Source organism: Melanotaenia boesemani, chromosome 3, assembly GCF_017639745.1.
Source record: "Melanotaenia boesemani isolate fMelBoe1 chromosome 3, fMelBoe1.pri, whole genome shotgun sequence".
In the NCBI taxonomy this organism is placed as follows: domain Eukaryota; kingdom Metazoa; phylum Chordata; class Actinopteri; order Atheriniformes; family Melanotaeniidae; genus Melanotaenia; species Melanotaenia boesemani.
In genome coordinates, this window is record NC_055684.1 from 246,900 (window position 1) to 268,613 (window position 21,714).

At 41.6% G+C, this 21,714-nt stretch overlaps 1 long non-coding RNA gene across 1 annotated transcript; it reads left to right on the top strand.

Annotated features, from left to right (window-relative positions):
* The first annotated feature begins 2,373 nt into the window (after nt 1-2,373).
* LOC121637553 lies at nt 2,374-14,327 on the top strand. The gene is made up of 3 exons (XR_006009867.1): nt 2,374-2,385; nt 4,222-4,227; nt 14,204-14,327. It is a non-coding gene; the product is annotated as an uncharacterized LOC121637553 (long non-coding RNA).
* The last annotated feature ends 7,387 nt before the right edge of the window (nt 14,328-21,714 follow it).

Here is a 21,714-nt window from a genome sequence, read left to right on the forward strand (position 1 = left end):
GTGTAGTGTATATTTTAGTGTAATGTGAATTGTAGTTTACAGTGTAGTGGAGAGTGTAGTGGAAAATCTAGCGTAGATTGTGGTGGAGTGTATAGTGTAGTGTGTAGTATGTAGTGTAGTGTGTAGTGTAATGTATAGTATACTGTACAGTGAAGTCTATAGTGTAGTGTATAGTTTAGTGTAGTTTGTAGTGTAGTGTATAGTGTAGTTAATATTGTAGTATGTTGTGTAATGGAGTGTATAGTGTAGTGTACAAAGTACTGTATAGTGTAGGGTATTGTATAGTGTAATGTGTAGTTTGTAGTGTTGTCTAGTGTATAGTATATTGTAGTGTATAGTGTAGGGTACAATGTAGTCTAGTGTAGTGTGTAGTGTAATGTATAGTATACTGTACAGTGAAGTCTATAGTGTAGTGTATAGTTTAGTGTAGTTTGTAGTGTAGTGTATAGTGTAGTTAATATTGTAGTATATTGTGTAATGGAGTGTATAGTGCAGTGTACAAAGTACTGTATAGCGTTGTGTATAGTGTAGTGTACAGTGTAGTGCATATTCTAGTGTAGTGTGTAGTTTAGCTTAGTTTGTAGTGTAGTGTATAGTGTATCTTATAGTGTATTGTACAGTGCAGTTTATAGTATAGTGTGCAAAGTACTATGTAGTTGAGTCTAGTGTATAGGGTAGTCTACAATGTACTGTGCAGTGTATTGTAGCGCATAGTGTAGTGTAACATGTAGTTAGTAGTGTAGTGTAGTGTATAAAGTACTGTATAGTAGAGTGTCATGGATAGGGTAGTGTGCACTATACTGTGTACTGTAGTGTAGTATATAGTGTAGTTAGTAGTGTAGTCTAGTGTATAGTATAGAGTAATGGGTAACTATAGTGTAGTGTATAGTGTACTGTACTGTAGTCCAGTGTACTGTGTAGCGTACAGTTTACTATATAGTGTAGTGTAGTGCATAGTTTAGTGTATAGTGCAGTGTATAGTGTAGTGGACACAGTACTGTATAATGTAGTGTAAAGTGTATTGCATAGTCTAGTGTATAGTGTAGTGTAATGTGAAGTGTAGTTTATAGAGTAGTGTGCAGTGTAGTGCATAATCTAGTTTTTGGTGTATTGTAGTGTATAGTGTAGTCTATAGTATAGTGTAGTATGTAGTGTAGTGTATAGTGTACTGTACAGCAAAGTTTTAGTAGTTTAGTAGTTTAGTGTAGTTTGTAGTGCACTGCATAGTGTAGTTTATAGTGTAGTGTATTGTATAGTACAGTGTACACTGTACTGTACAGTGTACTGTATAATGTAGTGTGGTGTAAAGTGTAGCGTATAGTGTGTTGTAATGTGTAGTGTATATTGTAGTGTACAGTGTAGTGTATAGTCTAATGTATAGTGTAGTGTAGTATATAATGTAGCATGGTGCATAGTGTAGTGTAGTTTGTAGTGTAGTGTATAGTGTAGTTTATAGTGTATTGTATTATACATTGCAGTGTATAGTATAGTGTACGAAGTACTGTGTAGTTTAGTGAGGTGTATAGGGTAGTCTACATTGTACTGTGTAGTGTAGTGTAGTGTAAATTGTAGTGTAAAGTGTACATAGTAGTCTAGTATATAGCGTGTATAGTGTAGTGTAGTGCGTAGTATATTGTATAGTGTCCTGTATAACAGTCTGTAGCAGCTGGAGCTCTTTATCGCACTATAAACCAGTATGTAGCAGTTGGAGCTTTTTATCCAAGTAGCTGAAGCCTTAATCCGAATAAAAAACATTGTGTAGAAACTGGATTTTTAATCCCATATAAACCAGTCTGTACAGGTTGAAGCTTTGAAAATCAGTATAAAACAGTCTTTAGCAGCTGGAGCTCTTTATCCCACTTTAAACCAGCCTGTAAAAGCTGAAGACATTAATGCCAGTAAGCACCAGGCTGTTGAAGCTGAAGCTTTTAATCTCAGTATAATCTAGTCTGTAGCAGCTGAAAGTATTATACCATTATAAACCAGTCTGTAGAAGCGGAAACTTTTAATCCTTTTATAAATCAGGCTGTAGAAGCTGAAGCTTTTAATCCCAATATCGCCTCTCAAAGCGGCAGGCTCCTCTCACAGCAGGCTGGTTTGGCAGGATGAACATGAAATCAAACAAACGCCCCAAGTTAACTAAGAAAAACAAAAATAATAATAATAATAATAATCTATATATATATATGTATATATATATATATATATATATATTGTTACGGCCCCTGGCCTTTTGGATTGGCCTCCAGCCTGTCACTCCAGACTTGGATATGCAAATGCTGCTGAGCCAGTGCTGCTTCGGGATTGGCTGTGGACCAGAAGCTGCAGTTCCTCCCCTCCACCTCACCGATTGGTCGCTACCGCTCCCGCTCATCGTGGCTGGAAGTCATTGAGAGATTCCTCGCCCTTAAATAGGAGGACCTGTCATTATTCATGGCAGCTGTGTCACTAGGACACAGTTCTCCTCGTGTTGGGTTCTCTGAGTAGTTTGTACATTGTGTGGTTTCTTTGAGCTGTTTGTATGGTTGATGTGTCTGAGGACACTTGGTGGCTCTTGAACCTTTAGTATTCTGACTGGACTATTCAACAGACGGATTGCAATTTCAGTAATTATAGTCATTGAGTGTTTGGGAGTCTTCTCATTAGGAGAAACTCCCCTCTTTTGTTATTTAGGATTGTGTGTGACTCTATAGTTTGGTTAAGTTTCCTTTGTGTTTTTTGTAAGCGAGTTATAATTTGCCGCCGGTTAGCGTGCGTTTTCCTTTTATAGGTCATCTTTTGTTTATTATTGTTGTAATTTACCTGATAAGGACACTTTAAGTTTTGTAAATATTTGTGTAAATAAATTATTGTTATTTTTGATCATAACACCTGCTTGTTGTGTTACTCAACCCCTTCCACCCCTAGACCAGAAGGGGTCCGTAACATATATAAAACAACAACAAAAAAACAAAACAAAACAAAGGGTAGATATTCCAAACCACACCAACCCGGTCACTCTGGATCACAGCGAAGAGGATCTCACCAGCCCGATGGATTTCATTAAGAAAGCTTCCAGCAGATCGTGATGAGGAAGCCCAACGCTGCGAGGACGAGTTCTAAAACCAACTCCAAAAGGGTTTGCCCGGTGGATTCCAACCGGCAGTGATACGACAGATATTTTAATCGCCATCGAGATGAAGCTATCCAGTCTCGATACGGGGCTCTCCCTGCTGGAAGTTCTTCGTCATGAGTTTCAATCTTTAAAAGAAAGTTTGTAATAAAGCCAAAAGCAGGCGGAACCTCTTGCTACAGAGAACAAGGCCCTCAGAGACTCGGTGGAAACCCTTACCGAAGGAGTTAGCCGACTATCAAAGAAAAATAAAAAAAATGTTTGTTCACATTAGATAATAACACTGCCAGTTTCTAGTGTTCACAAATATGGACTTATTTTATATGGGTTCATTTTCTGTTTTTCACACACTCCCCCCCTTTTTTGTAATTTTTCTCTCATTTTATTCTTCTTTTTTCTCTCTCTGCGCTCTTTTTTGTTTTTCTTTTGATGTATCTTGATCGGGAGATGTGGAAAAATTGGCTTTCAGGCAAAAACGTCTCTGGACGCTGACTTGAATAATAAAAAGAAGTTTATTACAAAAGTTCAGACATCAAAACAGATTTCTGCAGCAAAATCTGGAGGTCCCAAAACCAGAACAAAGACTTAAAGACGTGATGTGTCGTTCTGTCTTATATAGGGTTTAAACAAAGAAAATTCCCCAGTCCTGTGTCCTCCAATCATAGAGTTTGCCTAGAGGATGCTCATTTGCATAGAATGCATGTTCGTGTGTCAATCCAGTCTGTAGGACAGAGAACCTCATATGGTAAAAACTTGAGTGTGTAACATAGAAATGCTATGCTGAGATACCTCATAAACAAGCAGAAGGGTTTTAAAATCTATTCTGTGACTGACTGGAAACCAGTGTAAAGATTTCAAACCTGGTGTGCTGTGTTCAGATCTCTTAGTCCTGGTTAAAACTCTAGCAGCAGCGTTCTGGATGAGCTGCAGATGTTTAATGCTCTTTTTAGGAAGTCCTGTTAAAAGACCATTACAGTAATCCAGTCTACTGGAGATGAATGCATGGATGAGTTTCTACTGGTCTTACTGGGAGACTAAACTTTTAATTCTGTTGATGTTTCTGGTAAAAAGCTTCTTAGTGAAGCTTTGATGTGGCTGCTAAAAGTCAGATCTGAGTCTATCAAAACTCCAAGGTTACGAACTTGGTTGGTGATTTTAAGAGCCCGAGTCTCCAGGTGTTTACCAATGCTGACCCTCTTCTCTTTCTACCAAACAGAATAATCTCAGTTTTGTCTTCATTTAATTGTAGGAAATTCTTCTTCATCCAGGTGTTTATTTGCTCCAGACACTGACACAATAAGTCTATTGGACTGCAGTCATCTGGTGACAGAGACATAAAGTTGTGTATCATCTGCATAACTGTGATCATTAATACTATAGTTCTGTAATATTTGACCCAAAGGGAGCAGATACAAGTTGAACAGAAAAGGTCCAAGGACTGACCCCTGGGGGACTCCACAAGTCATGGCCACTCGCTCGGATTCATAGCTGCCAATCGTAACAAAATAACTCCGGCCTTGTAAACAGGACCTGAACCAGTTAAGGACCGCACCAGAAAGTCCAAACCAGTTTTCCAGCCCGAGCAACAGGATTCTGTGATCTACAGTATCAAACGCAGCACTGACATCCAACAGAACCAGGACTGATACTGGACCAGAACCAGGACCGATACTAGACCAGAATCAGTATTCAACCTAATGTCCTTTACCACTGTGACCAGTGGCTGTTTCAGGGCTGTGATGAGGTCGGAAGCTGGACTGAAATTTATCAAGATTTCCACTTTCATTTAAAAAGTCATGAAGCTGGTGAAATACAACTTTCTCAATAATCTTGGAAATAAAAGAGGTTAGAGACTGTCTATAGTTGTTCATTATAGAGGCATCTAGAGTCCTTTTCTTTAGGAGGCTTAATAGCAGCTATCTTTAGTGACTTGGGGAAAATGCCTGATGCCAGCGAGCTGTTAACTATCACTAGGAGACCACTTTCTACTGAGGTAAAAACTGTTTTTAAAAAGTCGGATGGTATCATGTCCACAGCGCATGTTGTTGATTTCAAATGCCAAACTGTTTCTTGTAGGACTTTTAAATCAACCATTTTAAATTGTGACATAACATCAGAATTATTTCCGGGTTTTAGACACAGACTAGTTTTCTTGTGTGATGGTTGCATTTCTCAGTGGAAATGAGCTCTTATCTGTATAGGAGGGTTTGTAAGTTTTTCAATCAATCTATTAATCATTTCAGATAAATGCAGCTCTCTGGCCTTGCACAGCTCATTGTTATAGTTACGCAGGCTTTGTTTGTACAGCTCATAGTGAATTTGAAGTTTATTTTTCCGCCATTTCCGCTCAGTTTTTCTGCATTCTCTTTTGAGGCTGGTGACCACAGTGGTGTTTGTCCATGATGTTTTCTGTTTGATCAAAGTGCTCTTGATTCTTATTGGTGCAACAGCATCCATTACATTCAAGACTTTCAGATTGAAATTATCCAGGAGTCCATCAACTGACTCTGCTCTGGTTGTTGGTAACATAGCTATGGCCTCCACAAACTTAGCACTTGTCCTTTCATTAATGTACCTCTTCCTAACCGAGGAGCAGGTTGGTTGGACATTCTGAGTGATCAGTAAATCAAACAAAATACAAAAATGGTCAGAAAAGGCCGAGTCAGTGACCACAACAGAGTAAATATCACCACCTTCAGAGAGATCCAGATCCAGAATGTGGCCTGTAATGTGGGTTGGTTCTTTTCCATGTTGCGACAAACCAAACATCCAATATGGAAGAAAATTCCTTCACATTTCCATCCATCATGTTATCTATGTGAATGTTCGAGATAACTGACAATAATTCAGAAAATTTATTAATAAAATCTGCTCAGTGTCTTGGACGTCTGTAGATGATTAGAAAATAATTTTAGAAATTCCCCTTAAAATAAAACTAAGATACCCAAAAGAAGTCAAATCAGCCAATGAAATTTCTTTCCATTGGAATGAATCTTTATATAAGGTAGCTTGTCCTCCCCCTTTCCTCCCATTCCCACATTTATTCCTAAAATTAAAATGTTTCATTAAGAACTGCAGCACTTCTGTCTTCTGTTCACCATGCTTCTGTCAGAAAAAGAAAAAATCTTAACTGAGAAATGATGAAGTTATGAACTAATAGTAACTTGCTGGACAGAGATCTAGTATGAAGTCCAGCAGCTTTATGAAGTTTAAATTGGTCTCTGTTGTATTCTGAGTTATACAAGGTACAGTTAACAGATTAGATCGATTCACGCCACAAACTGACTGTGTTCGATTCCTTATTTTACTAACCCAGGAATCCTACTGGGTCCAGGCTTGATCTCAGAACAGCTGTCAGTAGTAGCAAAACTACAGCAGGACCCTGAACGTATCATGGTATGTTATCTTTGCTGTGAATTCTGCTGCTGCTCTGTGAACATCCTGCACCTCCTCCTGTCCCCTGCTGTGCTAGGACAGATGATCTAAGAGGAGGATGAGGAGGGGAGGCCCTGTATTTTTTCGTAGATGGTGGTTTCTAGGGTCTGGTCCGGGATAGAGACATCCTTTGAAGACCTTGGGTGATGTGGAGCAGAGGGTCTGGTGAGGGGGGAGAGCTGGGAGTTGGTTGTCTGGGTCCTTCGCTTTTATCTGTACATCATGTTTGGGTTTGACATTTTGTTACAATCGGCAGCTATGAATCCGAGCGAGTGGCCATGACTTGTGGAGTCCCCCAGGGGTCAGTCCTTGGACCTCTTCTGTTCAACTTGTATATGCTCCCTTTGGGTAAAATATTACAGAATTATAGCATTAATTATCAAAGTTATGCAGATGATACACAACTTTATGTGTCTCTGTCACCAGATGACTCCAGTCCAATAGACTTAATGTGTCAATGTCTGGAGTAAATAAACACCTGGATGAAGGAGAATTTCCTACAATTAAAAGAAGACCAAACTGAGATTATTCTGTTTGGTAGCAAAGAGAAGAGGGTCAGCATTGGTAAACACCTGGAGACTCGGGCTCTTAAAATCACCAACCAAGTTCATAACCTGGGAGTGTTGATAGACTCAGATCTGACTTTCAGCAGCCACATCAAAGCTGTCACTAAGACAGCTTTTTACCAGCTCAGAAACATCAACAGAATTAAAAGTTTAGTTTCCCAGAAAGACCAGGAGAAACTCATCCATGCATTCATCTCCAGTAGACTGGATTACTGTAATGGTCTTTAACAGGACTTCCTAAAAAGAGCATTAAACATCTGCAGCTCATCCAGAACGCTGCTGCTAGAGTTTTAACCAGGACTAAGAAATCTGAACACATCACACCAGTTTTGAAATCTTTACACTGGCTTCCAGTCAGTCACAGAATAGATTTTAAAACCCTTCTGCTTGTTTACAAATCCCAGAATGGTTTAGGCCCAGAATAAATCTGTGATATGTTCAGAGAATATAAACCTAGCAGAGCTCTTAGATCCAAAGACTCTGGTCAACTAGTCCAGACCAGAGTCCAGACTAAACATGGAGAAGCAGCATTTAGCTGTTATGCTGCAAACAAATGGAACAAACTGCCAGTGGAGATTAAACTTTCCCAAAATGTAGACATTTTTAAATCCAGGTTAAAAACCTTTCTTTTCTCAGGCGCCTATGCATGAAATCTGTAAGGTAACTTTTTAACTTATCTTGCTTTTAATCATTTTAATGTAATTTATTATTTTATTGTGATTATGTGTTGATTATGTGTTGATGCCTTTTACTATTCTAAATATCTGTAATGTCTTTGTTTTATGTAAAGCACTTTGAATTGTCCTGTACATGAAATGTGCTATACAAATAAACTGCCTTGCCTTGCCATCCCAACAGCATGACGCAACTGTGCACCAAGTAATCTGTATCCAGGTGGATGTGGCCCATCAGGCCTGAGTCGCTTTTTACAGTTCTACAAGATGCTGAAGTTATTAGTGAACTTTATCCCAATGGTGATACATGCATTTGATAACTATGTGTTCAGGCCACAAAGTCTACTGAAAAGCTCAGTTCCTTTACCCACAGTGGGAACGGGTCCAGAAATGTGAACCTGGTGCTCCAAACTGACACAGTCTCTCTAACAGCAGACAAAAGTCTTTCTTCAGGATCTCAGAGCCAGTTTTCCTCCTCAGAATATCAAAAGACCCCATGTGGACAATAATCTTCACACCATCTGGATGTGAAGACAGAATGGTCTAAAGATCTCTATCAGTTCCTCGACTGATGGATCAGGAAAAGTTAGATTTTCCATCTTTTCCATTCTCACATGCTGTTATAGAGTCCCCAACCAGAACTGAGTCTGTTTCCTTTAGTGTGGAGTCGCAGATAGCTTCTCTAGGTTGTGGAATTTTGGCCTCTCCTCCTGGTCTGGTTAGCCCTGGGCTGAGTTTCAGGGCTATTTCTTGAGTTTTTATAGATCCTTGTATTACATTCATCATCATTCATTTCAATATGACTCAACACATCATATTTATTATGCAGTGAGACTTCAGGTGGTGGAGTGAGTGCTGGAGCTTTAAATTTCCTGCTGGATTTACCTCTGCGACGAACAACATCAGACCAGGTTCTGGCCGGGGTTGATGACTTTGGTCTGGCACCAACACTGTTCCAGAAGGAGAGATCAGTCTGATGGTCCGGTTTGGGATCTTCCCAGCTATTCCAGTGTCATTTGAACACATCCAGGGAAGTGTATCAGCCAGGTCTGTAGCGGGAGGCTCCACCTTCGACATGCCTTCGCATATGAAGATTTGACTCAATCCATTTGACAACTCAGTAGCTTGTACAGAAGCTACAACAGAGTCAATAAGTTCCTCATTCACAAGAATGCCTTGCAGCATTTCAGTCCTCTTCTCCAGCTGTTATTCTCAAAGAAAGTTGGTCACACTCAGTGCAGCTCACTGATACTGCAGGGTTAGGAAACATTATTCCGCTAGTTTTTTGCTGGTAAAGATAAGAAAAATAGATTTAAAAAAAAGAAGAAAAATGCAGGCAGAAGGGAGAGCAAAGCAGGAAGGGTCCACCTGGCAGCAAAGTAATCTAAAGTAATATTTAAATCAGACATGTTTGGGTTGGCAATGTGAATGCACCTTCTTTTTACATGGACTCTGAAAAACAACATCTGGTCATGGTAACGCTGAAGGGAACAGGTTTTTCTTCAAGCGTCTGGTTTAAAAAGAAAATCTATCAAATTTCTTGGGTTAATCCTTGTAGGTTATGAATGTGCTCGCCAAATGTCACAACAATGCAGCCATTATTTCTAACATTTTGATATTGACCTAAGGTTGGAGACAGGGATGAGGAAAAGGGAGACAATCACCGTGACAACACACTAATTGTATTTCCTCTTATCAGTGAAAAACTGACATCTAGATGATGGAAGTAAAGGCAAAGCCAAAAGGCCAAAATGAAGTACAGGACAGGGTTCATGTCCCTGGAATTTACACGCATGATTTATTCAATCCTGCTGATAGAACTAAAGATATTAACCAAAATTTTAAATGGACACCAGGACAAACATTTGCATGCATTTCACTGGCTCCTATCAAGGAGCAGATGCAAGACTTTTAAAAAAACATATCCAGGTTCTACTTTAAGTACAACTGAAGGAGGAAGATGTTGGTTTGGTTCCTGGGTGTGGCCAAACTGGCAGATCCCTCAGGTTGGCCATGCCCCCAGTATCTCCATGGTCTCTGCAACAGAGAGATGCAGGTGTGTGAGAGCATGAAGGTTACTTCATCTCGGTTGGTGGTGTATCTGGTCAGCTTCTTGGTTTCTGTCTCCTTGATCCATCTTCTTTGTTTGTCTCTGGTCTGATGATGTACCCATTGTCTCGGCCCATGATGTGTCCATTGTCCCAGCCTTTCATATGTGCATTTTCCCGGTCCATGATGCATGCTTCATCCCAGTCCATGATGTGTCCATTGTCACAGTCCATGATATGACTTTTGTCCTGGTCCATGATTGTTGAGTTGCTCCGGTCCATAATGGGTCTGTTGTTTTGGTCCAATATGTGATAGTTGTCCAGGTCCATGATATGTCACATGTCCTGATCAATAATGTGTCCATTGCCCCAGTCCATGATGTGTTCATCATCCAGGTCCATGATGCATCTTCCCTCATTAAATTGCCCTGTTTGGGCGCACTTTAGCTTCCCAGTGAAGCGTTTAAATGAACAAGGACTTGTGTCGAGTAGAGAACAAGAGATTCGCTGATTTGAATTGGTGGGGTGAGACAGACGTTTGCAATGCGACTGCACTGGTAGCTTCAGTGTGAATCAGATACAGCTGCCAGCTAAATGCAGAACGTATCTTTCTTAGCATGTCTGCATCGGTAAAACCCATGTTTGCATTGATTATTACATAGTTTATCTCCTCCTGACCCACATTTTCGAGATGCCTTGAATGCGTCATCACTATCTTCTGCCGTTTTGTTATTAAAACAGATGAGAGGCAGCCAGCGCAGCCATGGTTAGTAAACAGCAAGCATGGAGGGAAGCAAGGCAACAGGAGAGGAGAAGATATTCAGCATTTGTAAGCTTTATTAGTGTTTGGTAAAATGTGGTAAATTACACACAGAGAAGACTGTCTGTGAATGTTGCATTACCTCCATCATGGTGGAGGTCATGTTGTGTTGGTCTGTTTGTTAGCAACAGAACTTAAAAGGTTATGGATGGATTATGATAAATTTTTTTAGGAAATGTCTGAAATGAAATAAGGAACAAGTGATTAGACTTTGGGGGTGATCCAGATCAACGCCTGGATCCAGAATTTTTTTTTGAAGGATTCTGTGGGGAGATGACAATGGCTTGGTGGGAGTTTGTGCTCTGTGCTTCTAGAAAAAAAAATCCTAAATAAATGTATTGTAAAAGTAGAGAACAATATTAGAAACAAATGTAATGAAAAAGAATGTGTCTGATTTAGTTTACTAGGAATAAAACAGTCATCTGTCTGGAACATTTCAAACTCCATCTTCTTTTAAGTTGAATTTAATTGGTTTTATTTGATAGAAAACATGATGTTCTCTGACAAGCTCTGCACAAGCCTGCTAATGAGCCATTAATGTGAATCAGGTGTGTTGCAGCAGGGAGACATCTAAGACCTGCAGGATCTGGGCCTGGAGACCAGGGTTGGAGACCTCTGAAATAAGCTTTTCTAAAATCTCTACAGCCTTACAAAACATTATGTTTTGTAAACAACTGAGAAAATTTTGGACATCAATTAATTTATAAGAAAAGCTCAAATTAAACAGTTAGCTCAAGTTTAGCATTAGCTTGCTTTTAGCTTAAAAGTATGTATGTAGGTGGAACGATGCAAAACTAGAAAAGCTTGTTTGGAAAGACAAATACAGCCTAAGACTCGTCAACCCCCCTACAAGAGGTTAAATTAAGCAAAGAGTAAACTATTAACTTAGTTTTAGCTTAAATGTAAGCGAAGTATGCCAGCAGAGAGATACATTATTGTAGAAAAGCCTTTTTTGGAGGATACCAGATGTTAGATTTAGTGTTATGGCAGTTGTAGAAATTCTGTTAAACTTTTGTATTCATCTAAGGACTCCTCCATCCATTAATAGCTGGTCAAATTAAGCATAAAGTAAACCTTTAGCTTGCTTTTAGTTAAAAATATTAGCTCACTTATCATTTAACTCAAACTATTTCTGATAAACAGAACAATGGCCATGAGTAGAAGATGAATCCATTTTATCGTAGCTACAACTCATCAGTCAGCCTTTTACATGGCCAATATTAATACAACTATATCCAGCTTCTTTTTTTATTTTTTTGTTCAGGGCACTCTAACAGCAAGTTCTGTGACAACCTAAACATCAGGGACATTTGAAGTACAATTTTTAAAGAAAATACATTTTTAAAAAGAATAGTTTTAGCTTTAGTTTAGTGTATTTTTCATCATGTGCTCTGCATCTCATCATTTTTGTGCAAAAATCCAAACCTAGTGATAAAATGATTTTATTAACCCCAGAAGGAAATGACATTAAACTGCTGCTCTGCATGAAGACACAACCAGCATGTTTGAAATTAGTTAATTAAGCAAAACTGTGTCGCTTCACGACATAAAAGCAACATAACTGGGTTTTCATGCAGATACAAGGAGGAGGTGGGAGGAAAGGCAGAAACAAAGGCAAAGATGGAGGATTTATGGGAGCGCTCACACACTTTCACCATCAAAGGTCACATTGACACATCTTCTGCAGCTTTTCCTCTCTGTCTCCTTTCAGAGCTGAGCTCCCGGTGTGAGGGGAAGGGAGGAAGCGTTCCCTGCTCCAGTCCTTAGATGACGGAAACTGAGAGCGATGTGTGTGCGCCTCAGTGTCAGAGCTGAACAGGAAGATGAGAGGCGAGCGCAAGCTGTCATATTTGAGCTGAGATGTGGGTTCATGGTGAGGTTAGACTTTTCTCAGGGGTCTGGTGTACCTGCCGAATGAGAGATCTGAAAAGTGTAGAGAGGAGAAGATGGAGAGATTACCACAGTCAGCCAGGCGTCCTACCAACAAACCCTGTCCGTGTGGATGTCTGCACTCACCCGTGGCCACGTCACACATTCTGCTGCCAACAGAATGAGAAACCTGTGAAACATCAGGGCAGGTAAATGTGGATGAGCTCATTTCCTCAACATGTAAATGACAAAAGACTCCATAATGAAGCGTTCTGTAAACAGAGTGATACAGTTCAACATCGATTCAATACAAAGGAAGCAACTGTACAGAGAGCTTATATCTGGTGCTAATTTTCATCTCGTGTTGGGCTGTTACATGAACCATCCATCCATCTAAATGTCCCATTCCCAGAACCAGGACCAGGACCCAGTACCAGGTCAGGCAACTGGTCGCTGTGGGTGGGCCCCATTTAACAAGTGAATTTTTGATTTATAAGAGGCCAAATTCTAGCATGACAATTCAATATTTCACCCGTATCAAAACAGATTATGTAACAAAAATTAAGTATTAAGTATTAAAGTACCACACTTCTACACCCAGTAACTCACCTGTAAAGGTACTCTATAAGTCAGAGAGGATGAGTTGGACGGAGTTTAATCCAGCTGCAGGTGGTGAGGAAGAGGATGAGGAGGGACATGCACCTGTGGTTGCTATGGTTACTATCTGGAATCCGGGCTGCTGGAGGTGGCTGATCCTTGATGACTGACGTTATTGTTAAACCATTTTCTGATATCCGTTGTCCAAAATGATCCATCTACTACTTCATTAAAGCTAAACAACGACTTCTCACCTAACATCGCCATAACTTACAGAACATAGTGTGTCCTTTAAGTTATTGCATGATTTGGTGATTATACACACAGAGATTTAATATACAGACACACAACTCTAAAATCTCTGGATAGATCAGTTTTCTCAGAGCTGAAGGACAGTGGCAGCTTTTGATATGGTGACATGGGCAGCCACCCAGGGCGGCAATCGCCGAGGAGCTGGTGTGAGCAAACAGCGTAAACCAGGTCAAGATTTGGGAGGGGGGGTGCAGCGTTCACCGTCAGCTGCTGGGTGGGTCCCTATCTATGTTGGCCCTGCGATGGACTGGTGACCTGTCCAGGTGTACCTGCCTCTCACCTGTTAATGCTGGGATAGGCTCCAGCTCACCCTCGACCCACTTTTGGACAAACCGATGGAGAGAGGTACCAACACGCCTTATTTCTACTGTATAATCTCTATCATTTAGAAATCTAGCTTTAAGAGGACATACAGACTTGTTGTATTCACCCTCAAATAGAAGCTTTTTGAAGGAAGTAGTTTTAATGGCCTAGTTTGACCCAGTCATGAAGGATCATATTGACAGAGAGTTACCTGGGAAAGCAAACGCAAAACATTTAATGAGCAGCCATTTTGTTTCAGTAATGGTCAATGACATCAAACAGTCTAAGTTTCTTTTGGATTGCTTGCCAGACATCAGCCACACAGAGCAACTATCTGTCATAATAAGAGTAGTCACATTGGAGGACAAGCCCTGTATTAAGGAGCATTTTATGGGGTTTCTAGTGGCAGAGGAGTCCACCAGTGAGCATCTAGCCTCCATCATTTTGATTGCTTTTGAGGACTGTAGGGGCTGTTACGACCCAAATCTGGGGTGTGACTGGGTGCAACAAAGTTACGTCAGGACGAAGATGTAAAAGGTGAATACAGCACATTTTATTTACACAAACATAGAACATAGAATAAAACCTGGAACAAAGGAAAACATGTGTTGGGGTTAGTGAAACTGCTGAAATAAATACACAAAGGAATTAACAAAACCCTACATAAAACCCACCGAGTGAAACCAAATGAAAATACAGAACTCGGTGTGAAAACCAAACCAAACAAAAGAGCAGCAGTTCCATAAACTAATGTGACGTCTGTCACTAACAAAACCCTAACCTAGCCCAACACAACTTAAAACAAACAACAACGAAGGCAGAGTACACGCTAGGAAGCGGCATAGCTAAAACTGAAACTGGGTGTAAAACAAAAGGTAAGTCTAAACTACACGGTCAGTTCTACCGTCCCCCACTGGGAACACACAAACAGCCAGGACATGTCCTGCTGCACACTCGAACAGACCAACACCAAACAGACTACCATATAGCACAGCGGACACCCAGTAAACTATGCCACCAATTATCTGCCACACTCGGAGACGAGGCCACCTGCACTAATCAGCCTCGCTCCTACAACACGAACACAGTGCACAAGGTGAGGGGAAGCGGCCTGCGCCATTCTAGCTTCCCCTCCAGACTGGCCTCGGCTGCAGCCTTTTTAGCCTCAGCCCTTAACAAACTGCAGCCTGATAGGTCCAGACATGGCCAATCAGAGGAGCGGAAACGGAGGTGTGCCGACTCCAGCCAATCCAGGTAGCGCTCTAAGATCACCAGTCAGCGTCAGAATGAGCTGCAGGTGCCAGCAATCGGCAGTGGCCGTAACAGGGCCAAGCATATAACAATGGGGCCAACATGTGAGAGAAGAACAAGGGTGTACAGGCCAGGCTCCTACAAACAAATCCAAGAGCTCTGTTTGTGCCAAGTAGGGCACACACCTCAAATATTGTTGTTGCAAATTATTTTGGCATTTTGCAAAAACTTTACAACCTTTTTTCAGCATCCACACCGAGATGGGCAATCTTAAAAAAACATGTCAACCTCACTTTGAGAATGTGGACTGACTCAAGGTGCGAGAGCAAGGTGAAGAGCATGAAGCCCATAAAATACCAGGCGGCAGCTGTGAGGGACGCACTTGTTGAAGTCAGGAGCAACACAAAAGACCCCGTCGTCGAGACTGAGCCACAGTCTCTGTCGGAGGAGGTGGGATCCTATCGATTCAGTATTTGCACAGTTGTCTGGTATGACATACTTAGCACAATACAGCATGCATTGTGCTAAGTATGTCATGCATGCTTATTATGAAGATGATGCAGTCCCAGACAATGCAGGTCGACATTGCAATTGATCTCCTGAAAAAGACAGAGAATGGTCTGCACAACTACTAAGCAACAGCATTTGTCTCAGCACAGATGTCTGCAAAGGACATCTGTGAAGACATGAATGTAGCGGCAGTGCGCCGGAACAAGAAACTCGGGTCCACAAAGCAGCACTTTTCATATGAATCCTATGATGAGCCACTAAGTGATGCTCTTAAAAAACTTGAGGTGGAGTTTTTCAACATGGTGGCTGATTGTGCAGTATCTGCTAATCGAGAGAGATTTTCAACTCTACAACAAGTAGGAGACAGGTTTAGATTGCTATCTAACTTTCAAACTCTGTCACATGAGGACCTGAGTAAAACGTGTCAAGCTCTCAGAGTCATACTACAGCATAATGGACAATCTGACCTGGATGGTGATGAGCTTGTGAAGGAGCTGAAAAGCCTGCCTGACCTTCCAAGACAGAGAGCGACTCAGCTTGATTTGCTGTCTTTTCTTCATGACACTGAACTGACTGAAATATATCCAAATCTGTGGACAGTTCTAAGAGTTGCTCTCACCTTACCTGTAACTGTTGCTGAGGCAGAAAGAAGCTTTTCCAAACTGAAGCTCATAAAAACTTACTTAAGGTCATCCATGGCACAAGAGCAACTCCTTGCCAAGGGAGCCATTCATGCCAGAATCGCCCCTGCTGAAGGAGCACAAACAGGAACAGATTCTAATTATGATGATTTATGCATAAAATAGCTGTTAAATAAATTAAAACTGTATTAAAAAGTATACAAATTAAAATGAAAAGGCTAGTTCCTGGTTGTGAGGTTCTGTTTTGTGAATGGGTGGGGCTTGCACACTGAGGCCTGCCCATAGAGCCGGGTCTGTGCTTATCCAAGCAGAGAAGCACAGTCAGCCCTGTCCTTGTTAAAAGGTAAAACTGGCTGCTTGCACGAGTAACTCCATAGGCCTGTTGTTCAAAAAATTTAATCCAGATAAAAGCTATCCGGATTTCATAATCTATTTTTTTCAGGCTGACGGATCACGTAATCTGTATTTCCAGCAGGTAGATCAGTGTTCACTGCCGGCCATGTGAAGAACGGCAGGTAGAAGAGATGGTTTACATGCTTTGCGAGTGGAACCACCGGGAGCATGTAACACCATACGTGCATGTATTGTCCTGCTAACATGGCGACCAGGTGAAATCTCCCTCTGTGACGTGTTAATGACGCACCGGGTGGAGGTACCAAACGAACGTCTGTCATTCTGTCAGAACGAGGGACGGGACTTGTAGTGAGGGATGTAATCGTTAGAAATTTTGAACAACGCATTTTCAAAATTTGATCCTATCCGATAACCGAAGCCCCATGTTACTGAGTGGGTGTAGAAGCAACAGATGGCTTTTGCACAACAAACACATCAAAATTCTGCTAGATATCTGTGCACTGCCTGAGTCATCTTTTTCAATGAAGTGCCGAGTCATCTTTCACCATGAAGGGCTGAGTCATCTTTGGATAATGAAGTGAGAGGCTGTTTCTGGCTGGGTTTGGCAACGTTCAGGCCCACTCCCAGTGGCCAGGGAAATTTTAGCTAGTACCTGCTCTTTCAGCAAGCCCTAGTCCATGAAGCTAAAAGTTAGTGCTCACTCATGCAGTTGGGCCAGAGCCAGTTGAATGAGTGGCCATAAATTATGCTAAGAGCTGCACGTCCCCAAAGAGCAGCTCAAATACGCTGCAATGATCTGGACTCATTCCCTACAGAGAAGAAACTTCTGATTTTAAAATGGTTGGAGGATAACTTGCAGATAGAAATCCAGAAGAGTCCAAGAGCACTGCATAAATCAAGTTTGCTCTTAAAATACTCTTAAAATGTTAGAACACACACACACACACACAGACATATATATGTATACAAAAAACACACATATATGTCTGTGTGTGTGTGTGTGGGGGGGGGTTTGTGCAGCTGAAAAGACGAGACTTCAAAACATGGTTGTGTGTGGCTCTCACTTCAGACTGGAGGAGTTTCATCGCAGCGATATGATGGTGTTTAACATGGGTTGCCAAACAAGGATCAAGAGCTTAGTTAGCATCTGTCATCAGCTGCTTCTGGTGCTGTAGCCAGTTGGAGATCCGGTCACAGATCTGTGAGGCACTCAGCTTTACACAGACGTGATCTGGAAGTCTTTTTAGCTAACTTTTGTTAATTACCAACTTTGTTAAAATAATGATGTTAGAAGTATTGTAATATGAAGGTATTTAAAGAACAATACAGCTAGCTTGTAACACCCGGGTTAATAACACGGTGATGATAGCTAATGTTAGCTAATGTTAACTTGGGATAACAATGTTTATAACAGTCCAGTATATTTACAACTTTTTTTTGTAGGCCCAGCGTGGAGATGCCTTTTTTTCTCTAGCCTCATCTTATTCCCCTCATGTTATCTTTTCCATCTATATCTAATACTAATACAGGCGCACCGCGCTGTGGCTGCTGCCTCAGTCTGCCTGATTCTGTTTGTGCTTACATGTAGTTGCTTTTTAGTCTTGGACGGGTTGTACTGGAAGTCATTTCATTATGCCTGTGTCCTGCACTTGTATAATGACAAATAAAGAATCTTGAATCTTGAATCTTGAACCTAGTGACTTTGCATAGTTAAACGTTCGAAGTGTATTTCCATGTGTTGTGTTTCCAAGGATCTGGGAGGTGTCTGTAATGAAGCTGGAGATAAAAACTAGCTTCCCTGCTGCAGTGGACGGTGTCCCAGAACAGGCTTCCCATTTACTGCCTCATCAATCATCTGTGCTTCACTGTGGCTCACAGTATAACCTCAGACCTTTTTGTCAATCACGAGGTAGAAATCTAGAATTATAATATGCCACACATCTGTTTATGAAACTTTGGAGGAAAATAATTGTAAAAAAATTATTTGTTTGTATAGCAGGCTGGTATAACTCCAACAATGACCTCCATTTTAGCTTATAATTAAATGATAAACACAGTTGGAGACATTGTTGTATGGGATTATTGGTAGGACAGGAGTATCCAGCAGCCACTGAATGTATGATGTTGTACAATTATGTCCTAGCTGTCCAGGTACAGCCCAGAATGGTCAGTGTGGGAACTCAGAGTTTGAGAATCAAACATGAACTCCACTGCTTAGGCCTGTGCACAGCTATGATGAACTATCCTGTTTTCATGGATGAAGCCAACATGTCCTGGAGCCAGGGCTGGCGATTGCACCTGTTGCAATGACAATAAAGTTTCATTCATTCATTCTACTAGGCGATGGCCTAGGGCAGGGGTCTCCAAGTCTGGTCCTTCTGAGCTACTGTCCTGTACGTTTTAGATGTCTCCTACTACAACACACCTCTGTACAAGCCTGTTAATGACCCAGTGATTTGAGTCAGGTGTGTTGCATCAGGGTAGAATCCAAAACCTACAGGATAGTAGCTCATGAGGACCAGAGTTGGAGATCCCTGGCCTAGGGTGGCAAATGTGTTGGGTGCGCCCCCTAGTGGTGTCCTTAAATTTCCATTGAACTAAACTGAGTGAAAATTAACACTAAATAAGTCATAGTGTGTCCCGTAAATCGAAAGTTCGAAAGTAAATCGGCAGCATTCTGACATTACGTCAGGCAAGCTACTGTTTGGTGTTAGTCTGGCTCGACTGAGTGACATTGATTGTCAAAATGAAGAGCACAAGGACAGAAATGGAGAAAAGAAGAAAAGAAAGCCCACTATAGAGGTAAGTCATCTTATTCATTATGCGGTTAAATGTTTAATAGTATTTTGTATTACAGAATAAAATTTAATTGCTGCCACTCAGCTATTGCTGCTACTAGCAACCTGCTAGGTGCTATCGTGTGTTACTTTGTTAGCTTGCTAATCATTTTGCTAGCCAGCATAACTTCATATAACCTACATGGATGTAAGTGTCAAATCAGCAGTATCTGGTTAAAATATGATTTTGTAATGCTATTTTACCATACAGTAGCAGGGGTGAGGCAATAAACAATGTTTAAACAATGTTTATTGTCTGATAAATCGCTTCACTATGTTTATGAAACATCTTTAATAAAATATCCTACCCTGTCCTGAACTGTGAAAAAGGTACTGTAAGGATGAATTTAGAGGTGCTGTTAGAATGTTCCAGATACACAAACAATGTTTTTGCCAGCATGTGCAGGTTCAGCTGTCACGGCTGAGTCCAGCCGTCTGAATAAGGTGAAGCAGGACCCAAATAGCAGACGTGAACACCGTAGAAACAAAACAAACTTTATTGTTTTCTGGAGTCAGAGTGGTCAGAACTGGGGAGGGTCCGGGGTTTCTGGATCTCTGGGAGGAGAGGAGAATGATAGGTGGCAGTCCGGATCAAAAAATATCCAGTTATCCAATCTTAGTGGGTGGCTTAGTGAATCCAGGTGGAAATCCTGAGTGGAGGGGAAGGTAGCTGCTGCAGTACCTGAGCTGGAGGAGGGTGGGGCGAGCAGGCAGGTAGGTGAAGGTAACAAGCAGGCGACCGGTGGAGGAAGACTGGAGGTGGAGGCAAACTGAAGTTCTGGAGCAGCAAGGCAGTGCTAGGACGGAGGAAAAAGGCAAGGCAGGGTCAGCGTACTCGACTGGAAGCACAAGTAATACTGGTGGCGACCTAATTTACCACAGAAACAGTGAGATAATCTGGCGAGGTCTGGTTGGTCCTGCAGTCCTCATAAAGGGAGGGTTGATGAGGGTTGATGGAACACAGCTGCGGAGGCAGGAGCAGACCGGACTCCGCCCAAGGCTTCCTGAAGCCTGCACAGCCCCACCTAAAGCTCAGGAAGGGAAGGACAAGCAGCAGAACCATGACATCAACTGTGCTTCTACATTCATTATAATATTATAATTATAGCTGTCTGTCACACACATACAGTATGGTAACCATTTTGGGGATAGTTTTGGTGTCCATCCTTTGTTACAGTTCCCTTCTTGATGTATACTAAAAACTTAGGCAATATTTACAGAGGCCGACACCTGCTGGAGATACTTGATCCTTCAGGTTCACCCCCCCTTTGAACTTTGTATGTACAACTAGTATTACTGTTGCTATATTTTCTGTTATTGTTATTAGCAGTTATTACTATTGTTATTATCTCTATTATTAGTAGTGGTATTCAGCCTTGGAGCTGCTTATTAGTGATAATAGTAGTGGTGGTATTGGTACAATGTCTGATAACATTTATTGGAAGAATCCAATGATGTGGTAGGATGATAGAAATAACTGAATGCTGTAGCCTTATTACCAATATGGATCAACTCTGTGTTTGAATACAGCTGCAGGAAACGGACATCCTGTAGTAGTACACCAGGAAGCAGGAGACTGGACATCCTGTTACTACAGGATGTACTACTGTACATCGGGAAGCAGGAGACAGGACATCCTGTAGTAGTACATCAGGAAGCAGGAGACGGGACATCCTGTATTAGATCCTGTAGTAGTACACCAGGAAGCAGGAGACTGGACATGCTGTTACTACAGGATGTACTACTGTACATCGGGAAGCAGGAGACAGGACATCCTGTAGTAGTACATCAGGAAGCAGGAGACGGGACATCCTGTATTAGATCCTGTAGTAGTACACCAGGAAACAGGAGACGGGACATCCTGTAGTAGTACACCAGGAAGCAAGAGACGGGACATCCTGTAGTAGTACACCAGGAAGCAGGAGACGGGACATCCTGTATTAGATCCTGTAGTAGTACACCAGGAAGCAGGAGACTGGACATGCTGTTACTACAGGATGTACTACTGTACATCGGGAAGCAGGAGACAGGACATCCTGTAGTAGTACATCAGGAAGCAGGAGACGGGACATCCTGTATTAGATCCTGTAGTAGTACACCAGGAAACAGGAGACGGGACATCCTGTAGTAGTACACCAGGAAACAGGAGACGGGACATCCTGTAGTAGTACACCAGGAAGCAGGAGACGGGACATCCTGTAGTAGTACACCAGGAAACAGGAGACGGGACATCCTGTAGTAGTACACCAGGAAGCAGGAGACGGGACATCCTGTAGTAGATCCTGTAGTAGTACACCAGGAAACAGGAGACGGGACATCCTGTAGTAGTACACCAGGAAACAGGAGACGGGACATCCTGTAGTAGTACACCAGGAAGCAGGAGAC